Source organism: Macadamia integrifolia, chromosome 11 (genome assembly GCF_013358625.1).
Source record: "Macadamia integrifolia cultivar HAES 741 chromosome 11, SCU_Mint_v3, whole genome shotgun sequence".
Classification (NCBI taxonomy): Eukaryota; Viridiplantae; Streptophyta; class Magnoliopsida; order Proteales; family Proteaceae; genus Macadamia; species Macadamia integrifolia.
The window spans coordinates 15,635,605-15,646,117 of NC_056567.1; the positions used below are offsets into that span (position 1 = coordinate 15,635,605).

Below are 10,513 nucleotides of genomic sequence, written 5' to 3' on the forward strand. Positions count from 1 at the left end.
TCCAAAGGAAGTGGGGATAAAGATGATACTGCATTAGATGTGGCATCATAAGGTTCTCAATCTGTATCGGCCAATCATCCACTTCATTACCACTTTCACTGCATCTGTTGCTGTAAATCGCTCGGTCACCAATATCTCTCGCTTGTGACACAGATGCATTTTCAATTTCATCAAATGTTTGTTGAGGTGTTACACCATGTGTGAAACTGAGAGAATGACTCCTCCAAGAACCTTTACTGCTCATCCGACCAAATGACCTTGACAGTTCTGGTCCAATGCCAACAATCCCATCACTGTAGTGGCTATCCAGAGAAGAGCTGCTATGAGTTACATGATTCTGGCGAGTTTTCGTGGAGCTGTCATCATCAGGACCACCAGGCTTCATCCTTCCAATCATCAAGACTTCATTGCTCCAACTACAAGCACAAGTCAGAGAGGAGCAAGACAGATATCAATGTTGAGGATAAATATAGCAAATCAAATGGCTATATCGAAGGGAATGCCTATGATTCCAATTGATGGACTTTGATGTTTTGATTGTAATGACTTTATGTTAGTTGCTACCATTAATGATTTTATGTTAGTTGTTAGAGTATATGTTACGTAATAGAAAACTCTATGTTCTATTTACTTATGTGACATTTAAAAAGATATTCCCTATTGAATCTCTATCACATTGGGTTTTTTCATTTTAATCATGTATGATGTCTTCCCTTTTGTCAAAATTCTAATGGCATAACTGTAATTAATGATACATGCATAAGAAATTGTTTCTTGAAACAAAAAAATCAAACACTTTTTTGAGGTAAAAAAATTGTTTCTTAGAACAGAAACGAGAGAAATCGTTTCTGCTGTTTCTAGACACAAAAACGATTGAAACAAAATCAAACGGCCCCTTAGAGCAAACAAAGCAATAGTCATTCCCTTATTAAAAATCTTTTGCTCCTAGAATCAGTCCAACTAAACAAAATAGAAACTAACAGGAGTTTGGTAGCTGCAGGTTGCCCCAATGTGGACATAAGCAGGTTGAATGGAAATTAAGAAGCAAGGTACTATTTGACAATATTCTGTTTCTATCGTTACTGTGTTTTCTTGTTCCTAGAAAGGAAGAAACGGCCTAAATAAGATTTGGTCATTCCATTTCTCCTGTTTTTATAAATATAGATCAAAATTTATATTAATTTCTATTCTAGAAACGGACTTGATGAAACAAGTCCTAAATGTTTCGTCATTTCTAGAAATGAGTGAAGGCAATTGTGCCCGATAAAAAAGTGGAAAAGTGAACCCTCTTCACATGACACCCTCCCGCGAACCATCTGCTATAGTCACACCTCTCTTCTCATCACACAGAACGTCGACTCCCAAGGCTCTGCAACTCAAGCTGCAGCGTGAGTAACTCCCGAGGGAACTCCTGTGAACCCTCTGCAAGTCTCCTCATCCCTCTGTAGCTCTCTGCTCGTGAACCTAATGCAGATACGGATGCCCTTTCTTGGTTGGACCAGCATGACCGGCTTTGGAAGTCAAGAGCCAAGAAGAACCGGTCCAGCCCAGGGTTTTGGTTCAACAAGGGTTGGAAATAAAATTAGTAGTTTACCTAGTATTTTATTTCATGCTTTTATTTCATGCTGAATGTAGGAGTAGGATTTATTTCCTTGCTTTGGTTTCCGTTTTATAGTTGTTTCCTAGTTTAGGCTAGTTTCCATTCCAGTTAAGTTTCTAATTTCATGTTCCTATTTTCCTATATATTGGTTGTAATCGACTGAAGATTTAGAGAGCAATTTGATTATTGAATGCATGTGTGAGTGTGATCCTCCTTTTCCCCATCTCTGCTTTGATTTCCCCTCCCTTCCCTAAGGGTTCTCTATCAGAACCCTCAAGAACCCTTCTCAAGATCGAAATGCTCCACTACAGTTCTACAACTTGATTGTAGATCTTGAAGCCTTTGCAACTCGTTGAAGGAGACGCTTGAAGCGCGATAGCAGGTTTGCAAGTTTGCAAGTTTGAAGGTTGGGTTTCCTCTTCCCTCTTTGCAATATTCTACAAGGTACGCCCCTGCGATTCTGACGAACCCCTTCACTTCCCAAGAACCATTGAACCCTAATTTTTTTTTCCGTTCCTACTGTGTGCACGAAGCACCCTAGCCTGTCGGCTCTTAAACATGTCTCTGTAGATTTGGATGATCGAGGTTGCATTCCATCATCTTGGGCTACAGATTTGGAAGATTGACCTTGCGATTTGGTTATTTGCTTGAAGAACGGTAACCAACTCTGCCTTCTCTGATTTTAGCCCTAAAATAAGGGGGTTTTGTAGTTACTAATATATATTTTTTTATGTTCTAATTAATTGATGGGTGGATTATCCTAGTTCTGATAAATTTGATGGGTGAATTTTTGGTGGTTCCCCAGATATTCTGATTTACAATGTAACATGTTTTTGTAGTAGAGAATCCAAATTAGATTGTTTTTTTTAGCACCAATTGCTAACATCACTATGCTATGATGCTTGATTATTTTACTATTGTATGTTGTAGATTAGCTTGGGTTACAGGTTTCAAATTTCAGCCAAACGCATGATGAGCAACACATGCATTGTTATTATTCAGCTGTATTGAGTTCACATTTATATTATTTGAAGGGGTATAATACTCTTGTAGAAAAGTTGAAATTAATGCTTGTTTGAGTTTGCATGCTAGGGAGGTTGAAGAGTTAAATGGTTTTTATTCCTTCTCTCCATATACATGCCTTCTTATTGACTGCTTTCTCTTTTTGAGTTTGTAGTTTGATTCATTTTGTTCAATTAACAACCAATTATTCTCATTCGACAGAATAAAAAGAAAAAAACAATTTTCTACAAGATTCTTTCTCATAGACTTCTTGCACCTTGTCAATCTCGTGTATGAATTTAGGTACTGCTCAGTGCTCAGCGCTTGTTTGGAGAAAACTCCGTCTCAATCTCTATTCTCTACCCTTCTTTTTTTCCACCATATGTCATTTCACATATTTTATCATGTAGTTAGTGATCTATTACTTGAACAAGCAACTTGAAGCTAGTTATTTTTCTGTTCCTTTTGAATTTAAATCCTGCAGAGGTGAAAGGAATGGCTAGAACTTATGGAACTCATCCTTTTTCTAGTTTCTCAATAGCTCTCTAGTCTTGGGCTTTAGTACCATTTCAATGTTTTATTCTTGACTTCAAAACTTCAGTCTTCCTTTCCTTCCAAATGCTGTAAATGATATGCTTCAGTAGCTGGGATTGCTCATTCTCACATGTATTTCCCCTTCTTTCTTCCCAAAATTTATTTAACTCTTGTTTAACATAATATTAATTGGATATATTAATCAGCCTCCTTTATATGGGCTTGATGTAGTTAGAAGCCTTAATTTGGGTCTACCCTTTCTTGTCCAAATCTGTCAGTATTGAAGTGTATCAGTGGTGTAACATTCAAAAGAGAAGGGGCATGTGTAAGTATTTGTTAGAAATTAAAATAAAGGGCTAAGTGCCATGTGCAGTCAACTGTGTGAAAGAAAACCATCAAGATGTCCTTATTAGCAAGAAAGAAGTGTAACCTCCCTCAAATTGCAGGCTAGATTATATGCTTTAAACTTCTTAAGCATGGACTTATGGAATAATAAATGTGATGAGCACCTTTCAATCACTTTCTTGTCCAATGTATCGAACCGGATTTGGATTTCCCATCCTTCAGTTCTCACTTGGGTGAACTAGATAGTTGGTTAGGAGATTGTTAATGGGTAATAATTAACTGATTAATTACTTGTTTAGTCAGATGGATATGTATCCATATGCATATATTAACCTTATTTCTTACTTGTTCTGCAATTAAAATTACTGAATTATATTAATCTAGTAAAATTTCTTTGTGCCAAGAATCTAGATCCATCCCATATGAAATTAATGCTATTGTACAACTACTGATGCTTGTGGGCAGCCATGTGGTATAGTTTGTTTATCAATGTGTCTCCCCCAGTAATTTGGATTTTTTGTTGGAATAAGGTGTTGGATGTTGTTGTCGTTGTATTTTCTGTTATATTATGTGTCTAATAGCAATGTAGCCTCTTATTTGGAATAGAATTCTGTTTATGTTGTCTTCAATTCCCAAGATTTCGCAAAGTTTTTCCTCGCCCCAATATGCTTTAGAGGGTTCAATTTATGTAGAGAGTAATGAGTATGTTTATGTTTATTTTTATGTTGGACATAATGTTTATTTTTCCACTTATTCAAATTTTTCTCCTTATGCATTATTTATGTAGAGAGTAATGAGTAGTAGAAGAATCCCTACCCCTACTTCATCCACTAGTATCTAGAATGCTGCTAGGGGTGCAACAGGGTCAAGTTAGGCTGAGTTTCTTAAAACCTTAGCCCAACCCTAAGTCCCCTTAACTGGGCCCAAACCTGCCCTGACTCTGACTCAGAGCCGCAAAACTTCAACCCTAGCCCTACCTTTCAGGGTTCAGCCCAACCCTTACCATCCCTAATTGGCCCTGATTTTTTAGGGTAGAGCCGGGATGACCCTGACCCTAACCCTGATTGACCCTGACCTTAACCTTGGTTTGCCATCTAGGGTCGGGTATACCATGACCCTGACCCTGAAAAATATGAAATAACTTTAAATATATATATATATATATTCATAATAAAGAGGAGATAAAAAATATAAAGTTACAAATTACTTCTCATGAGGAGAACATCCTAAAGCAAACATTCAAACAATACAAATAACTTCAACTACTATGGTGAACAAATAGGAGATCATCCTAAGAAAGCAAATAACTTAAAAAAAATTCAATTATTTATCATGATAAACAAAGAGATCATCCTAATAAGGCAAACAATTTGAAGATCTCAAAACCATTGTCACGTTAAACAAAGAGGAAAACATCCTAAGAAAACAAAATATCCAAAGAACTCAAATTTGTTTAAAAGAAAAAGAAAAAGATTATTTTCTTTCAGCATCCTTCATTGCATTTCCATTTTCACTCTTCGTCATTAACTGGTCCTTGTAAAATTTAAATATTGGGATGTTATTAATGCAATGAAAAACATTCAATCTTATCATAATGATAGTTACAAAGTGAATGAAGATTTCCATACTCACTTAAACAAAATTCAGCCTTAACAAATAGGAAAGCATCCAATATCACGCTTTAAATCAAACTTGTAATATCAACATTCCCACTAGCACCTGAAAATATAATTAATGCAAAAGAAAAAAAATAGTAAGATAATCCAAACAATAGTACATGTAAATAGTAGTAGTAATGTTAGTAAATGTAATTCAACTTGAAAGCTGATTACCTGATTCAATCTCCTTAAGGTCTTCTAAGTTTTCTTCGACATCAATATGCGTTGGTGAATGTCATAGCCAATCCTATGCACACATCAAGGACTCTACTATCCGTGGTGTCAGTGAACTGCGGAATTGGTCTAGAATCCGACCACCAATGCTAAAAATAGACTCTAAAGCAACAATTGAAACAAGAATCGATAAAATATCCCGAGCCATCTTACTAAGAATGACAAACCTTGAGCTATTAACTTTCTACCAATTCAAGATGTTGAAATTAGAATTATCTTCCTCATCATCCACAATACCTTCCAACAAATAATGATCTAACTCAGTTTCAATTTCTGAACCCACCTTATTCTTTAACTTTTGAAAAATCTTGTTGTGAATACTTTTAGTGACATTTGTTGGTGGAGCATCAATAGGTTTAGGAGTTACTTCATCTACTATTGCACTAGGCGATGACTCATATGATTGGTAGTGCTTTAATAGCTGGTCCATGACACTCCTAATAGTTCCCATCTTCATTTGAACTTCAGATTGAGGATATGTTTCTAAATATCATGCCTCCACATATGTTAACTTCAAACGAGGATAAAGAACAGAAGCAATAACCAAAAGGATGTTAGCATTTTCTGTGCCATTAGGACATGCCATATCATGACTCATGGGATCTTCACGTTTTAATTAATCCATCAACAACAATTCAATTGCATAAACTTCCTGAAAATAACAACTTGATGTGACATAAAGAGACCCAGACAATCTTATGGTGGCATTGTAGAAAACCTCAAAAAGCTTGCATAACACTTTTGCTTTCTCCCAGTCTTATTCACTTGGAACCATATCCTTACAATCTAGTGTAAAGCTCAAGTCTCTATCTTCTAAGAATTCAAAAGCTTTTTGAAACTCTAAAGCAGTTCGTAACCTGAGATATGTAGAGTTCCAACGAGTAGGAACATCTAGAGATAAGGTTTTCTTAAATTGAATCTTCTCTTGCTCACAACACAACTTAAACTGTTGCATTCTTGTAGGTGAACTCCTTACATATTTCACTACAGAGTGCACATTAGATATTAAATCCTTATAACTTTTGAGACCTTTTGTCACACCCCATTCCCAGTAGATCCAACTTGCCATTAGGAATACTGGCAGTATGAGTAAAACACGTACCTGTCTTACAACCTACCAGGATCTCTGATAGTAGTACTTTAACATTTTCATAGTCTCACACCACAAACCAACATAAGCTGCGGAATCAGAGTATAATAGCAGAATCATAAATACGATGGGGAAACATCTAATGATAATATAATAGCAATAACCGAATTATTCTGTTACATTCATCCATGACATATAATATAATCTCAAAAAAATACACAACCCACAGTTATACTCATAAATATCACAGTATGATGTACAATCTCACAGTGCGACGTAAGCACAGTGGTCGTAAGCATAGCCCTGATCGTGCTCTCCCACTTCGAGCATCCACCAGTTGCTCACACCATACTCTAACCTAGAAGATACTGGGTCACCAGCCATTGGCACCATGGTACCTGCATCATCATCTAAAAAGGGGTGTATGCGTAGGGTGAGATTTCCAACTCGCTCAGTGGGGGGTGGGGTCAAGCACATCCAAGCAAGACAATAGCAGTAGTAATTTATGATGCATGATTTTGGAAATTAAACACATAGTCCATGATGCTCGTGATGCAATTCATTTCTTTATTATCCACTTAACAATACAAACTAAGTCTGGTAAATGCTATTACGGTGCATTAGGCTGTATCCCTCGTCTCGAAAATGACATCGACTACGTAATGATACAAACCCTAGCTGTGATTAGAAGCCTGCCGGTTCCCATATACGTCTATAGGTCACCCAGCAAACCCCTGATAACCCCCCTCCTGGTAGTCATGACACCGGTAACACATCGGCCACGTCGGATAGGTTCCCGCCTCTGGCAACAATCACTTCGTACCATGGGAGTGGCACTTCGGAAAGGCACATCAAACATTCCACAATGGGTTATCCAACACCTCAGCCCCTGTTGGCAAGGGTGGGTAACATAGGGAGTGGTACCTAACCATATATATACTACATGCCTTCATAATGATACAGTTAGTATGGATTACACGATACCGGTAAGACCTCAGCCACAACGTGTAATCCATCTCCAAATACAGTCCTGGGGTACACGATACCAGCGAGACCTTTAGCCACAAAGTGTATCCCACGATCGTTTACCTAATCTAGCATGTAAATAGTAGTTGAGTATGGACTACGCAACACCGACAAGACCTCGACCACGAAGCGTATCCATTTCCAAATGCAGTCTCGGGGTACACGATACCAGTGAGACCTTGGCCACAAAGTGTAACCTGTGACTACAACTAACTCTAATGCACATAATCAATGCATAAATGTAACATACATACAACAATCACAGCACTGGTACCACCTCGGCCACGTTGGATTCCGTCTCACACACACAACCAAACACATGGCGATCATGTTACTGGTACCCCCTTTGCCACACCGGATCCCATTATACATTTCCATATAATTAATATCAAAATTGTAAAATAACAATGTAGTATATCGTAATTGTATTTGAATAATTACAATTAAACATATAATTCTAAATATGAGCAATTTAATGATAATAAATATTTTAGAAATAAACACAGTCCATCCCTCACCTGTTTTACGATCGGGTGTGTTCGGGTCCAAGTACGGCCATCGATCAATCAATTTAATTCCAGATTTGGGGTACATGCACGTCACTGTCCTAGACACAAGGGAATCGTATATTAAACGTGTCAAAAACATCAGGAGGGACCCACACAGGTCACCCCCGAAGGGTACAGACACTGTCTCCTAATGACAGTAATGTCATCGGAAACAACCATCGAAAATAGGACATTTCCACCAAAAATATTAGACCTGCTTACGGTGGAGGTGACAGAGAGCACATAAGGCTCCATGTTCACAGGAAATATGCCACCAGAAACAAACCCAGTGGATCCGATGGGCTGTTTTCTGTGGAGCTTCAGGGTAATCCAACTATTTTGGGGTTTTCCAGCTTGGGCCCAATTGCCAGGATTTGTTCCATGGAGTTTGTAGGGGATGTTCTTAGTATTATACTAAGCCAAAAAAAATTCCAATTCCATCAAGCCGTTTGGGAGATATGTCAATCGAATGATCGAAACTTTAGATGGTCTTTTGGCATTACATGTTGCCGGAGCTCACCGGGCTTGGTTCGAGCTCGGTAACAATACCGGGAGGGTAGAAGACTCATCCTACAACCGTAACATGGTTTGTACATCAAGATCCCATTCATACCTAGCCCTACTTAGGTCGAAATGAAGAGAGAGAGAGTGGTATGGGAGGTCGTACTTACCTCTGGGAGCGTTTCTGGCAATAAGGTGGTAGCTGGCACCAAGGTAGGCCTCCAACCCCTTCTCCATCCTCTCCTCCTTCTCTCCTCTCCTCTTTCTCTCCTTTCCTACATTGGGCATAAGGGAAATGAGGAAATGAATCATCATTTCCCAACTTATAACTTAAGTGGGCCTTAGGGTCTGTTTGGTTTGGACCTCTTTTGAACCAATCGGGTTAAGATGAATTTCGGGGCATAAGGACCCACACATTTAGGTCTATAAAGTGCCCACAACATGAGGAAGGTGTGGAGGATGATTTGGGATCATCCGGAGTCATTTACAATGCGAGTGGCAGGAACCACGGGTATCGAAACCTAAACAGCAACCTGTCAACCCACTAAAAAAGGCACTGGATCCAGGCCCAGGCTGCTTCCGGTGGCTTGTTTCTGGTGGTGATGTCTTGACAACTTGCTGTCCCAAGGTTGGTCTCTCACGGGTGGTTACCCTCAGGCATGCTCAAGGCTTTTCGGTAATTTTGATGCATACCGAAAATCAAGTGTGGGGAGTCGAGTAACTTACTATCTGGGATCGGAAGGTGTGAATCCCCTCCAGTTAGATAGGCACACGATGCACAAACATGTGGGGTCATCCCTACCCCTTCGGCAATGTGTAACCATGAGCCAAAACCCGGTAGTTCTTCTGATCTCTGATCTGAGGCCTATCAAAAAAATTTCAAATTAAACAGGATTAGGGCACGAATGTAACACCTTTCTTAAAAATCAAATTCAGAATATGTGCACAACATCTCACATGAAAATAATCAGGATTTTACAACATATCATTTTTCTTGGCAAATCTTCTCTTTAAATTCCAAATTGCCACATCATTATTAGATGCATTATCTACAGTAATAGTAGATAATTTCTCTACACCCCAATCTAGTAGACATAACTCAAGAACATTGCTTATAACTTCACCAGTGTGTAGGAATGGGACAACGCAAAAGCTAATAATCTTCTTTTGCAATTTCCAGTGTTGGTCAATGTAGTGGGTTGTTAGGCACATATAACCAAGGTTTTAGATTGAAGTCCACATATCTATAGTAAGGCAAACCCGTTGATTACCTTTCTTGAATATTTCTTTTAACTTCTTTTTCTTTTCCACATAGATTGCAAAACAATCTTTTCCCACAGTGGTACGTGACAAACCTTAGACACAAACTCTTGCAGAGCTGTCTAAAACCATCTCACTCTACATATTTACAAGGCATTTCATCTACAATAATCATACAGGTAGGATCCTTACGACAAAGTTCTTAGTCAAACTTCCAAGCAGATATAGTGGTGACACCACTACTCTCATCAATTGTATAACTCAACATCTTTTGTTTCTTATCCTTTTTACTATATGGATATAAAAAGTGCCTCTCCAAATGCCATTTCAATGCACTGGTACCATGTTCAGTAACACATCCAAACTCTTTATGAAAATAATTACAAGTACATTTTTTAGCTTTTAAACCATCAGGAGGTTTAATCTTACTAAATGATTCCAAACACTAGTTGGAGCTATTGCTTTGGGTTGAGACGATACCTCAATAGAAGCAGTAACATGTGTTGATGAAATTGCATTTGGGCCATTGTTTTCCTCCATCAATAACATCTGCACAAATTCAAAAAATATACGTATAAGCCAAGGGGGGGGGGGTTCAAGATGAAGACAATAACTCAATTTAAGAGCAGAAAGGGTGCTTCCCGTGTGATGTATCAAGCAGTTGGAGAATGCAAGGTTTTGAACTTCTTAAAAAAAATGCATTGCTATTCATCCC

General features: G+C 38.3%; 1 long non-coding RNA gene across 3 annotated transcripts in view; it reads left to right on the forward strand.

Moving 5' to 3' along the window:
- The first annotated feature begins 1,802 nt into the window (after positions 1–1,802).
- LOC122093425 overlaps positions 1,803–10,513 on the forward strand; it is a 13,595-nt gene continuing 4,884 nt past the window's right edge. For 2 of the 3 annotated variants that reach the window (XR_006144443.1, XR_006144444.1), the window contains exon 1: positions 1,803–2,257. This is a non-coding gene — a long non-coding RNA (uncharacterized LOC122093425). The remainder of the gene's footprint in view (positions 2,258–10,513) is intronic. The other variant, XR_006144442.1, reaches the window with a different exon arrangement.